Genomic DNA, 14,668 nt, shown 5'->3' with positions numbered 1-14,668 from the left:
TCTAAGTGCCAACACTTTTGCAAACACTTTTATGTCTGCATTCAAGAGTGGGTACACTGCACTTTATTTGGCACTCTTGGACTACAATCTGAATATCATAGCGTAATACTAACCCACTAGAGCTCCAGTGAAGATTGTATGTGTGCTTGGTTCAGATACAACTTCACTAATCTCTACCAGGGTTATCATTCCTCAACTAGTTGTCAATACTTACATATTAAATAGCTAACACTTTCATCTGTGTTTGTTGTTTTTGCCCATCAGCAATGAACAATGAGAAAGGACCGCACAAAAGTTGACAGATCTTCAGAGAAGTCTGACCTTGAGTCAGTCGGGTGCAAGCGCTCCCCCTTCAGTAGTGAAGACGGGATGGACAGCAGCTGCTCCAGCTGGGGGGTGGGCCCCTCACCCAATGACACCCCCAGGGTGAAGACAGGCGGCTGCCTGGGCCCCACACCTGGAGCTACCATCTACAGCAGTGCGACCCACTCAGTGGATCGGCCCAAGGAGCAAGGTGAGAAGATATGGTTTGTTAAATCAAAAGGTCTCTTGATGCTGGGTAAAAACGAGGGCAAATACCTGCACTCACTGTAAATGTATTCACTGTGTGTGCTGAGGGAATTCCCGCCCAATTGACCGACTGAACAGGTTTCCTAGGTGTTGTGTGTCTTTTCTCTATGGCATGGCAAGTTATGTAAGCATGTTGTACTGTGAGGGGAGGTAATCAATCGCTTAATGTAGCCCCAAGCAAATGACCCAGAATGAGGTTCTCTCTTGTAGAACCTACTGTGTGATGTCAGTAATAAAGACAGCATCTCTCTGCCCTCTGCTCTCACCTAGCACTCCATCGCTTGTTCCATATAAACAAAACGTAAAACTTTCTTTAAAAGTATTTTCCGCCTGTGACTAATCTCAGTGTTTTTATTTGTGTTTCCCCACCCTCCCCAGTGGTGCTGAGCAGTGGGGACGACATTGGCCTCCCCCAGAAGGTCCTGTTCCCTATGGAGCGGCTCAACTTGAAGTGGAGCCAGATCCACCGCATCGGAGCGGGCCTCAAGAACCTGGGAAACACCTGCTTCCTCAACTCGGCTCTGCAGTGTCTCACCTACACCGTTCCCCTCACCAACTACATGCTGACCCGGGAACATTCCAAAACATGTATGTGAATGAAGATATAACCAATCTGGTTTCCAGACCTGTTTAGAATGACTATTTTGGTCGTGATATATTGCATTTTAAACAATTGTATTGAGGAATGAAGTTAATCGGAACAGAATGCTAGAAGATACGGTACAACATGCCTCTTATCCGATTAACCTCCATATCTGTTCCCCTTTAGGTCATGAGCCTGGTTTCTGTATGATGTGCACCATGCAGAACCACATCACCCAGGTTTTTGCTAACTCGGGGAACGTCATCAAGCCCATTGGTGTCTTCAATCAACTAAAACGTGAGTGTCCACTCACAATCAGAAAAAAAACTATATTACTATTTAATATATGCTTGATGGAAATATGTGTTGTTGTAAAAAAATATTAATAATAATAACTGCCTGCAATCACATCAGAACAAAACAAAAAAACATATTTGCTGTATCAAAATAATAGATATATGGACAATATGACCAGCCTGTCAGCTAAATAGTTTTCTCTCCAAAAATGCAAAGAGAGTTGGATAGCATCACAGGTGCCAAATCCAGGGAACACACAGTATCTTCAGAAAATGTATTTTCCCTCCAAAAAAGTAGAAGGTGCTATCAATTTATTTTGGAGGGAGAACTATTTGACAGACAGCTTCTTAGCAATAGCATCCTATGCTTCCACCAAAATACCAAACGATAAGTAACAGCTAACCATAACCATGTCAATGTGATTGTTTAATGCTCTCAAGTTTGTGTCAACTGTATGGTTTCGTCATCTACCTGCCCTGTTACACCCGGTAGGGATTGCAAAGCACTTCAGCTTAGGGAGTCAGGAGGATGCCCACGAGTTCCTGCGATGCACAGTGGATGCTATGCAAAAGTCCTGCCTGCCTGGAACCAAGTAGGTGTTACTGAGGGAGTTATGGAAATCAGTGTTCAGCCACTAGGATGTAGTGTACTTGGATCTGACCTACATTCATATTTAGCTTAGAATACAGTGAGACATGATTAATAGATATGTTGCAATGACCCTCGCTTATAGAAGCGACCCTTAAAACTGACTGTAGCAAGCTCTTGTGGATAGTGGATTTCCTTTCTGCGCCAACAGGTTACCTTTCTGTAATTATCTTTGCTCTATTTCCTCTGCTGTCTCTTCCCCTTTATTTCTTCTTCTCAAAGGGCTGTAACAGTTTGTGTTGCTAATGGTTAATAAACGAGTATCTTGATTTGAGAATGTACTGTAGTACAGACTGGCTGACTATTAGGAATAATTCATTCACATTTTGAGTAGTTTGTAGTTTGTCTTTTTAATTCTTCTGACATTTCTTTTTTCAATAGATTGGGCAGGCAAACGCAGGCAACCAGTTTTATCCACCAAGTCTTTGGAGGGTACCTACGATCCAGGGGTAAGTTATTGGTCCAAACTTGCATTGCTCATTTGTATGCTGCTTATACTGTATGTATGTTGCTTACCCGTACAAAGTTAGCAAAGAAAAGCACTGAATCTTCAATGCTCAATCTTTCACAGTAAAATGTTTAAACTGCGAAGCAGTCTCTGACACGTTTGACCCCTACTTGGATGTCGCATTGGAAATAAAGGTAACACACAATTACACATAATCATTCTGCTGTTTCACATCAATCAAGTACCTTTTACAAGAATTATTCATCGTGATATGAGATATTGGTAATAAGTAAATAATTGAGAATTGTGTCTGTCGTCTTGCAGACGGCTCCCAGCATAACCAAGGCACTGGAGCAGTTTGTCAAGCCAGAGCAACTGGATGGAGATAATGCATACAAATGCACAAAGTTAGTATATACCTGTATTCATTTATTTGTGCAGCCTATTGAGTTTTGATTCCTCACATCATAATGGAATGCAACTGACTAAAACCTGTCTGCAGGTGTAAGAAAATGGTTCCAGCCTCAAAGAGACTCACCATCCACCGGAGCTCCAACGTGCTCACCATCTCACTGAACCGCTTTGCCAACTTCAACGGGGGCAAGATTAGAAAGGTAAGATCATTTTGGGAATATTTGGATTCAGGTTTAGAATGTTAAATGCAATAGGGTATTTTTTTCCTCTTCTCAGACAATCAGAAATGCCTTAGTTATTTTGAAGATGTACCCCCTGTTCGTTTCCCTGTGTGGTGCTGACCATGTCCTTACTCTCCTTACTCAGGACGTGAGGTACCCCGAGTACCTGGACCTTAGGCCCTTCATGTCCCAGTCCCACGGGGAGCCCCAGGTCTATGTTCTGTACGCAGTGCTGGTCCACTCAGGCCGTAGCTGCCATGCTGGACACTACTACTGCTACATCAAGGTATCACACACACACACACACACACACACACACACACACACACACCCCTCATAAAAATTCAGTTCACCAGTGCATCAGCCAGTCTCATTTTGCTCAGAATTAGATGTTGATGTGATGTGACGTTAACAGTCCTCTTCTTAATTCTCAGGCCAGTGACGGGCAGTGGTATGAGATGAACGACTCCTCGGTGTCTGTCAGTGACATCAGATCCGTTCTCAACCAACAGGCTTACGTGCTCTTCTACATCAGGTGAGTACCACAGAGGCGCAAAGACATTTCACAACTTACATTTCTTGTGCATGCCCCCCCCCCCCCTTTTTTTTTTATCACGAAAACATCTTGTTGTATTCCGGCCACCAGGTCACCTGATCTCACGCCCAGTGTCAACCTCGGGCCTCGCCACAACTCCACCGGCTTCATCGGCCCCCAGCTGTCCACAAACATGGCTAAGGTACAGCCTCTATACTGCACTGTATACACACACACACTCTTTGATTGTCATATGAGCCTCCACACGCAGCTTCACACCACATTGGCATGATACTTAATGATAATTCTGATGATTATTAAAGATCAATGAATGATAATACTGTATTCACAGCAAGCTCGCGTACCAGTGTTTCGCACAGATTTGTTTTTGGCAGGGCACATGAGTACACATCCAGCGATGCCATTACCATTTACTCATTTTCTATTGAGTTCTATCTAAGCCAAAACTCCAGACAGGGGGGTCCGCCCCACCTATTCAATGGTAAGGGAAACAGCAGTGTGTAATGAGGCTTGTAGCTAACTTATTTTGGTTGTTTCACAGAACACCCTTCACGTCAACGGGAACGGCTCTCTAAGAGACAATCCATCTGGCTCCAAGCCTAGCACCAGCAGTGGCGGCCTCGGAAAACCGAGCCACGTGCTGCCCTCCGCCTCCTCTTCTTCATCCTCCTCGTCCTCCATCTCCTCAAACCCACTCTGCCGTCCCACTGGGATCCCCGACCGTGCTCTCCTTCTACAGAAGCTCTCCTTCTACATTGGCCAGGGCAAGCAGATCCGCCCCTCCTCATCCTCTTCTTCAGCCTCAGCTTCCTCCTCTTACGTCCAGCCGTCCGCCTCCTCCTCTTCCTCTTCCTCACAGTCTACCTCAGCCTGTATGTCCGCCCCTCGCCCGCCTCGTGTGAACGGCACGTCAGCCAGTAATGGGAATCACGGCTCCTCCTTCCTGGTGCCGTACGGCCACGAGTCATCAGAGGAGTCTGATCAGGAGGGCGGCGCTCTAGAAAACGGCCTGGCCAAGCCTAATTTCAACGGGAGGAACGGAGGAGCCGTCTACGGACCGGCCCCGCGACCCCAGCCGGCCGTTAAGACCAACGGTGCTGGTGGGAGTGAGGCTGGGGCGCACCACAACAGTAACGGCATCGCCAAACCCAACCAGAACGGTCACCAGAACGGACTCCACAAAGTCAATGGCCTCAAACACACTGACAAGGTACTTCAAATAACATGCCAAAACGGTAGCATAGAATAGTTTCTATCTGATAAAGTGTGGTTATCTGATATCGGGCCACGTATAGGATTGTTGTCATGGTATTTGGCTGCTTGCAAGGACAAGAGAAGAAGGTATTGTTGTTGAAATACTATTGCAAAGCATTATCCTGCAGTATGTAATCATGTAATTATCCTGCAGTATGTAATCATGTCATTATCCTGCAGTATGTAATCATGTCATTATCCTGCAGTATGTATTCATGTCATTATCCTGCAGTATGTAATCATGTTTGTATGTCAGTATGTAATCATGTCATTATCCTGCAGTATGTAATCATGTCATTATCCTGCAGTATGTAATCATGTCATTATCCTGCAGTATGTAATCATGTCATTATCCTGCAGTATGTAATCATGTTTGTATGTCAGTATGTAATCATGTCATTATCCTGCAGTATGTAATCATGTCATTATCCTGCAGTATGTAATCATGTCATTATCCTGCAGTATGTAATCATGTCATTATCCTGCAGTATGTAATCATGTCATTATCCTGCAGTATGTAATCATGTCATTATCCTGCAGTATGTAATCATGTCATTATCCTGCAGTATGTAATCATGTCATTATCCTGCAGTATGTAATCATGTCATTATCCTGCAGTATGTAATCATGTCATTATCCTGCAGTATGTAATCATGTCATTATCCTGCAGTATGTCATCATGTCATTATCCTGCAGTATGTAATCATGTCCTGTCAATATTTTTATCAGTGCGCCCATTGATGTTTGTGGTTGTGGTCTGTTGCAGGTTTCTAGCAGTGGTCCTGGGCTGTCGTCTGGTGTGGGTCCAAGCATAGCTAACGGTCATGGGCTGTCGTCTGGTGTGGGTCCAAGCATAGCTAACGGTCATGGGCTGTCGTCTGGTGTGGGTCCAAGCATAGCTAACGGTCATGGGCTGTCGTCTGGTGTGGGTCCAAGCATAGCTAACGGCAGGGAGTCTCATCACAGTCGGCCAAGGTGAGACAACCCTCACACCTCCAGGCACTGTGCAGATTTCAATGATTTTAAATTATGATATTAAGAATGTAATTGTATTAAGCCTGTATGCTTTTCTTCTTCTTTTTTTCTAGCAAAGAGGTATATAATACCCAGGCCACCCCTTCTCAGAGTGAGAGTCTGCATGGTGCAGTTAGTGAGGGTCGACTCTCCCTTACACCAGAGATATGCGCCTCCACCCATGACAACGGAGCTAATCCGCTCCCTCACCACGCACCATCCTCTGCTGCTAGTTCGCCAATGCCCACTGCCACCATGAACACATCGGATGTAGGAGCTAATTCGCTAACCGATGCCCAGAGGGCAAGTAGTTCCACTACGCACCCCAACAACCAGACGGCCTTATCCACCCAGCCGACACCCTACCTCGACACCCCGGTCACCTCTGCCTTCTCCAAGCCCCCGACTGGCCCAGCCCCGGGGGCCTCTGTGGGCCTGGTAGCCCCACACAAGTACGACACCAGGGAGATCCAGAGAACTGTCTCTGAGACCGACAGCCTGGCCACAGGGCCGGAGCGACGAGAAGAGGGCAGAGAGCCCCATCTGGACAAGCCCAGCTCCAAAGAAGCAGTGAGGAGGGCAGGAAGCAGTGAGGAGAGGCCGAACCGGAAGCGCCGTTACCATGGCGACGACCATGTCAACGACCACTCTCCCAATAAACAACGCCGCACCGACTACGATGACTTCAGCCTCCCTTCTGGTCATGCATCGCCAACGGCACCCCATCAAGGAAGCAGTGAGGAGAGGCCGAACCGGAAGCGCCGTTACCATGGCGACGACCATGTCAACGACCACTCTCCTAAGAAACAACGCCGCACCGACTACGATGAGGAGGCGTTTTGTCTGGAAGAGAAGGAGCTGGCCTGGGACTGGCTGTTGTGACTGTGTGTGCACTTACACCACCACACCTATCCTGGACAGACTTGAGGACATTTCCAGCTCTTTTATGTTTTTGCTTTTTTCCCCCTCTCTTTCTCTCAACCCTTTCACTGGAGAAGACAACTTTTTTTCTCTGCATCCCTCTTTTCACACTCACTGAGACACCCTTTCTTTCTATCCTTTCTTTTAAACTCATTATTCAAGTATACAAAAAAACATAAAAAAAATAATCATCACTTTTGACTGTGGACCTTTTGTGTTTGCTTTTTAAAAATCCAGTTTGTTTTTTCTAGCGTTCATAAGAAAGAATACTGTGAATTTAATTTTGAACTGTACTATCAGTTATTTTTTATACATAAACAGTCCTGTATCAGGAATACCAATAGAGATTTTTTTTTTTTCATGTTTCTGGTTTGTTTTAGACAATTCCCACAACTTAATTTAGACCATGTTCTATGGACATAAGTCAGTGAAATGGGTATGGTTTGCTGTTTTTTCTACGTAAAAAAAAATATGACAACAGTTATGTTATACCTTTTAGTTCAACAATAGCATGTAAAATGTATACATTGTACAAGGTATATAAAAAGCCTTAAATACATTTGTTAATGTCAGAAATTGTAACCCTCACTTTGTTTACAAGCATTGTTTGTTGGAGTGAATGCTTATGATGGGGCATGTACACCACAATGGGTAAAATGTCCGCCTTTCTACCAGATGGAGTTACGCTACCCCTTTTGGTTAAATCATTTTCGTATGAGTGATTGATATACTGAACTGAGTGTCACAGACTTTTTTTGGGAGGTCAGAGAATGGTTGTTTGTTGTACCACTTCTTGGATTCAGGGCTTATCATACGTATACAGTGCAATGGCATGGTCGTTTTTGTAGGTTTTTCTAGTCATACAATGACAGGATGGGTTTAACATGGGAGCTAAATACTCATTTCTTATTCACGTGACACAGTATTGAAATTATAAAGCCAAAGACTAGTTTGGAGCCAGTTAGGCCTTTAGTTGTCTAGTCAGTCTTTATACGGTACACACAGGAAGGTTGAACATCACATTTTATTCAAAGTTCTCATTTATCTATTGCTGCTGGATTGAAAAAATCAGGTGTAGTGCTGAGGCACAAATGTGTACATTTCAAGCCTGCAAACTGCGACACTTTAAATGAATGTGCAATAACACTATGTGCAATATGACAACCCTAGTCGTTTTATCTGTACAGTATAGTATAGTGTATAGTGTACATAGCCTTTATTTATGTAAACCAGCTCCTTTCCCTTCTTGTTTTTTTAGGTTTTTTTTTCTTTCCTAGCACCAGGGGAGCCACCCCTCCCAAATGTCGTTGTTTGGTACCTGTACTATAGCAATGACAATAAAGACCATTCATTCATTCATTCATTCATTCATTCATTATGGAACTTTCTCTCTGAAATATGCATTGTTACGCCCCCTGGTGACTCGGGGTAGAAGGGCGCAACATAGAGCAACAGGAAGGACAAGTGAGGGTGCAGTCACACAAAAACCAGGAAACTAAAGGTTGCAATTAACTTGATATTTATTAATACAGCAACACAGGGAACAGAGAGGACTAACAGTGGCACCAAATAAAAGTAATCAAAATAATAACCCCACCCCCCCTTTACAGGTGCGAGGCACCTCAAAAGTACAGTGGGTGGTGCTCACTCTAAACTGGGGTGCTAGACAGCAGGGGCCCATTCCACTAAGGTGGATTATCTTCTAAGCCTCGATAAAGTTCTAATCGGCGATAATGTTAGCTTGCGTTCGGTTCCATCAATGTGGCTCAAATAATTCGCTGCTTGGTTGAGCTCCTTCTGAGTCAGATATAATTAGCCTGGTCGCGAGCAGGCTAAAAGACTGGCTAAAGTCATGCGTGCGTCAAAAAAGGCTCACAGGCGGAAACTACATCCCGAACGACAGTTCCTCAAGTGTCTTTTAGGAAATATTAGTTCCCACTTCACACGAGATAGATAGATAGATTGGTTGACTGTGTGATAGATAGATAATTTGATATTTTGAAAGTGTGATCGATCGATAGATAGTTTGATTGTGTGATAGATAACTTGATATTTTGAAAGTGTGATAGATAGATCGATAGATCAATAAATAAAAGAGTGTAAAAAAAAAAGAAGTAATTGTTTCAACTTGCAATGCTGTCATCACAGCGGTCTGGCTGGCGCAGTGGTTAAGGCAGCCAGCTAGAGTTCCAAAGGTTGCGTGTTTGAGACTTGATTTAATTGAACGTTTTTAATTTAATTGTATTTAATCGTAGCTTTTAGGAAATATTAGTTCCCACTTCACACGAGATAGATATAGATAGTTTGATTGTGCGACAGATAGATAGATATACAGTAGATAACAAAAGAAGGTCACAATATAAGGAAAAAAAGACACAAAACACAAAAGACATGGCATAACCACTAATCTCTTGCTAAAGGAATGACTTTGCTCTGCCACAGTGTCATGTAGGTTAATAGCTTAATTAGTTAATTAATCAATTGACATGGGCCTATGCTATATAAGCAGAGCCTGCTCATATACCTATAGGCTACACAACTATGGCATGTCCATTTCTCATCAACCCTGTGCATTTAGAGGCGCAGATCATCCGAAGAGAATTCTTTCCACGAGCTCCAAGACTCTTCAGGGACAGAACCAATCCACTGGCCTTTCCTGATGAGTACCTGTGGGAGAGGTATAGGTTCAGCAGGCCAACCATAGTTTATTTATGTAGTTTGCTGGAGCCACAAATTAGGAGGCACACACACCACAGCCATGCATTGACCACAGTTCAGTCTGTCTGCATAGGCTTGCGTTTTTTCGCATGTGGGGCATTTTTGTACACAGTTGGAGACGCAGAAGGTCTCGCTAAGGCAACGGTATGCCGGGAAGTACGAAGGGTGTACCTTGCCCTAAAGCATTGCCTCGCGGACTTCATCCTTTTCCCTGGTCACCTGGAAGCACGAAGAATCCAGCAGGAGTTTTATTCCATTGCAGGTATGTGATGCGTGTTAAAATAGATGTAAAGTAGCCTACAGGACAAGCGTCTGTATTAACTTGATCCTCTCCTCCAGGCTTCCCCAATGTTCTAGGCGCAATAGACTGCACCCATGTGCGCATCAAGGCCCCATCTGGACCTGTGGAGGCAGACTGTCAATCGGAAATCTTTCCAGTCTAAATATACAAGTATGTCCATACACTGTCAGGCAGAATAGTAATAACTGCTTTTGGATCAAATGTGCACATCTGTGCTAATAGATGAAATTAGTTTTGATGTGAACACTCAGTTATGCATAACAATGTATCTGCCAAGCAAAGTGTGCCACATCATTGAAGGTCTCCCTCTATGCCATCAGATGACCTGCGAGGCAAATTGCGTGATTTCTAACATTGAAGCCAAATGGCCTGGCTCTGTCCATGATTCCAGAATCTTTCGAGCATCACTAGCACACAGGTTTACACAAGGCAAGAGAATTACTTTCCAAGTTTCATTTAATGTATTTGAAGCTGAAGAATGTCATGCATATGTAACCAATACTTCTATTCTATAGGGCAGTTTAATGGAGTTCTGCTTGGAGACAGAGGCCATCCCTGCATGCCACACTTGCAGACTCCCTACCCAGAACCAGCAACCCAAGCAGAGAGGGCCTTCAACCATGCCCACAACAAAACAAGGGCACGAATTGAGATGTGCTTTGGGCAACTGAAGTCTAGATTTCAGTGCCTGAAAAGCCTCAGGGTCACCCCCGACAGGGCCTGTGACATCACTGTAGCCTGTGCAGTCTTGGGGACAGGGATGAGGAGTACAGGGCCCTGGTGGAGAGCTTTGTGCAGTGGTGCGACACCAACTACCTTTTGCTCAACACCAGCAAAACAAAGGAGTTGGTGGTGGATTTTAGGAGGAAGAGAAGGACCCCAGCCCCCATCACCATCAAGGGGGTGGAAGTCGAGAGGGTGGACTCCTACAGGTACCTGGGAGTACAAATTAATAACAAACTGGACTGGACTGACAACACCGAGGCTCTTCTCAGGAAAGGGCAGAGCAGACTGTTTTTCCTGAGAAGGCTGAGGTCTTTCGGTGTCTGCAACAAGCTGCTGCAAATGTTTTATCAGTCGGTGGTTGCCAGCGTTCTGTTCTTCGCCGTGGCCTGCTGGGGTGGAAACATCTGTGCCAGGGATGCTGCGAAGCTAAACAAACTGGTGAAGAAGGCCAGCTCTGTGGTGGGGACCGGGCTGGACAGCCTAGAGGTGGTGGCAGAACAGAGGATGGGGAAAAAACTGGCGGCCATGCTGGTCAATCCCTCCCACCCGATGTACTGCGAGCTGGCGGGGATGAGGAGCAAGTTCAGCCACAGATTTGTTCTCCCCCGCCAAAGTACAAAAAGATTTGGACAGTCCTTTGTTCCAGCTGCACTCCGACTCTACAACCAGGCCCTGCAGGGTGGGGGAGACCTGGAGCTGGAACTTTTGGAACTTTTTACTTATTGAGCCTGCACTGTTTTATGTATTTTATTGAATGTTTTCTGTTTTCTGTATTGAATGTTTTCTGCCCTAACTGAGCTGTTTGACAACAAAATTTCCCCATTGGGGACAATAAAGGTTTTCAATCAATCAATCAATCTTGCACAACATTGCAGTCATACGCCGTGAGAGACTTCCCCCAATGTTGCCGGAGGAGCAATGGGAAGATGTACTAGGCTTGGAACCCATGGATGGAAGAACTATGCGGGACCATTATAAAGACAGCTATTTCAGTTAATCTATTGTATTAATGGTCACCTTTGTTTGAGTTCACCCTTTTATTTAAAAGCTTAGCATTTAAGACAAAAAACCATGTCAGTGTTTTTTATTTTTTATTTTTACAACTTCTGTTGTCTCTGTGAAGACAAAAAAAGAAACATTAAATTTCAGTCCAGACCATGACCTTCTGCTGTTTAAATGTATACTTGCTTCTCCACCTGGCCTTCCAGTAACTCAATTTCCAGTTTGAGCTTCTTTCTGTTCAGTCTGAATTGCTTCCTGCGCATTCCCTGTATTTTGACCTCTCAATCAAGATATTTAGAATACAGGGAACGGACGGACTGAAAGGGAAATTGTGTCAGAGTAGCAGACCCTCTAGATCAGTGGTACTCAACCTTGTCCTAATCAGGAGCCACATTGACGAAAAAATATTTTTGCAAGAGCCACAATCCAAAAACACTCCTTTCCTCCCTGAAACCATTATGCATTTGGGAATATGGATAATAGTAATATTGTTAGGCCTGAATCAAGCGGTCAAATGTGGCAGCACCCCAGAACAGACGGACACAGACTAGGGTAATAACAAAGGATATTTATTAAAGGGGTTAGGCAGAGAATGGTCGTAGGCATAGGGCAAGCGGCGGTCAGGCAGGGGGAGTAGTCGGCAGGCAGGGGCTTAGGCAGGAGGGGTAGTCGGCAGGCAGGCAGTGTTTGCCATTAGCAGAAGCCTTCATCCAAAGTGAGACATACATAGGTGAATCATCTATCCATCAGTAATCATAAGAAGAAGTAATCTATGCCAAGACAGTCTATGGTCATTGGCAGTTACAATGCTAGAAGAACATCATTACTAGGTGAGAAAGGCTTCAAACACCTCACCCATTTAGACTAATTGAGAGTAAATGCATTGTAGTTATGTCAGTTGTGGTAAGTGCGTCTACACCATCATTTTAAACAGACATCTGATATTATTATATTATATATTATTGAGACTGATAAGATCACAGTAGTGAATGTTCATCTATTACAAGATGACAATAAAACAATAGGTAGGCTACATCACTTACGCATTTAACCCGTCCGCAATTCGTTGCCACGCCATCTCCCTGGCTTTATTCACTACGGCAGTACTGCCTTTGTGAGAGATGACGGGCCTTTCCTCATCATATAGCTCAACCATTAAAAGTTGCTCTGCCCCTGTGTGCACAAATAAACATAAATGATTAACAAACAAAATACATAAACAAGGTAATACAATAAATGGAAACTTACATAAATCTAAATCATCTAAATGAACAAAACAAATAACACAAACAAGGCTCAACCCACCAGAGCCCTGCCACAGCTCAAAACAGGAGAGAGAGAGAGAACACTGAGGACACAGAACATTTATAGTGGAAAGACCAGGTTGATTGATGAATCAGGAACAGGTGTGTGGAATGATGGGACTGAAACCAAGCAATTATCTGTGAACCTAGGAAAAAATGACAACAGCAGGGGGAGAAAACACAACACACAACACAATACAACACACACCCAACACAAACACAAACACAGAAACAACATGGTACATAACATGCATCAAACTTACTCAGCTAACAAAAGGTTGATCAAAAAGCATTGCAATGTAACCATATTGTGCATATTATGAATATATTTACAGGCACTCCATTACATTTGATCAAGTTGTGTCAAAACACAGGACATTTTTCATGTACTGTATTCCACAGCTTCATGGTTATCATCGTGTAGACTGATGATGATGATGATGATGATGATGATGATGATGATGATGATGATGATATATCACATCTATGTATCACCATGTGATCTGACCAAGGTCAATTTTGGGCCCAAGTACTCTGGCCCTACGACATTTGACCTCAATTACCACAACCAAAATTATGGTTATGCTACCCTCTTGTGGCCGAACGTTTTCTAAAGGAAATTGTGAAATCCAATACAAAACCTTTTCTTCTTGCTAAAAGATCATTTTGATAGAAACTGTTCCGTGTACTGTATACATCACTACTCTTAATGCACCTGTCTATAAAGGAACAACATCATATAACAAAATTATAACAAATTAATCAATCCATTGATTTACTTTTTTCAAAAGCACTTCAGTGAAGACCATAAAATAATATTATACATTAATGATATTAGTCTCTAAATTCTACATCTGTATACACCATCATATATCATACCTCAACTGTACTAAATCTTATTGTTATCCATCTCTACTACCTACTGTACTTATCATACAGTACCATTTCATAACTGTACATATCCTATTTTGTATTATTTCACTATTTGCACTTCTGGTTAAATGCTAAACTGCATTTCATAGTCTGGTACTTGTATTCTGCAATGACAATAAAGTTGAATCTAATCTAATCTAATCTAATTTATGATGACAGATCCTTACAGATTCATGGCAACAAGCTGGAGACAATTCTACGAGTTCCTTGGAAAGTTTACCAGGTCAGCAACCTGGGGTGTTACTAAGAGAAAGCCTCTAACACACATCAGTGTTTTTTTCCCAGCTTTTGAAGAAGCTGTGTCATGTCACTTTATCAGTTTTTAAACAGAGTCATGGTGACCTGAAAACTACCCTGCCTGGGTAGCCTACTCTCTTCTTTTTGATGTGCAGCATGGATTTACTCTCACTGATTACATCTGCAAATACATGCCTGTGTCCATGTATGAAGTGTAAAATTGCCAGCCCATATAAGTCAAATGAAGACGTTTGATATATCGACAAATTGTTGATTTAATTGAGATTTTAACACAAAAATGATTCCACCTTGGAACTGAATGATTAAGATGTCAGGGTGTGTTCAGTGACTTGTGATAGCAGTTCAAGTGTTAAGAAAAAAAGCCAGCAGCAGCAATCCTGCATGTTCATAAAGAAAATGATTTTATGATTCAGACACACACACACACACACACACACACACACACACACACACACACACGCACACGCACACGCACACGCACACGCACACGCACACACACA

At 43.4% G+C, this 14,668-nt stretch overlaps 1 pseudogene across 1 annotated transcript; it reads left to right on the top strand.

Annotated features, from left to right (window-relative positions):
- The first annotated feature begins 273 nt into the window (after window positions 1-273).
- On the top strand, window positions 274-6,887 carry LOC308149905 (ubiquitin carboxyl-terminal hydrolase 42-like; annotated as a pseudogene). Its single transcript has 13 exons — window positions 274-514; window positions 949-1,158; window positions 1,340-1,450; window positions 1,943-2,042; window positions 2,480-2,547; window positions 2,670-2,740; window positions 2,871-2,953; window positions 3,049-3,160; window positions 3,327-3,467; window positions 3,616-3,918; window positions 4,279-4,947; window positions 5,758-5,966; window positions 6,080-6,887. The product of its transcript is annotated as a ubiquitin carboxyl-terminal hydrolase 42-like (transcript).
- Window positions 6,888-14,668: the final 7,781 nt, after the last annotated feature.

The sequence above is a fragment of the Nansenia antarctica genome (assembly GCF_963989245.1).
Source record: "Nansenia antarctica genome assembly, chromosome: 1".
Taxonomy (NCBI): Eukaryota; Metazoa; Chordata; class Actinopteri; order Argentiniformes; family Microstomatidae; genus Nansenia; species Nansenia antarctica.
Note: the sequence above shows the minus strand (reverse complement) of the source record. Positions and strands in the feature narration are given on the sequence as shown.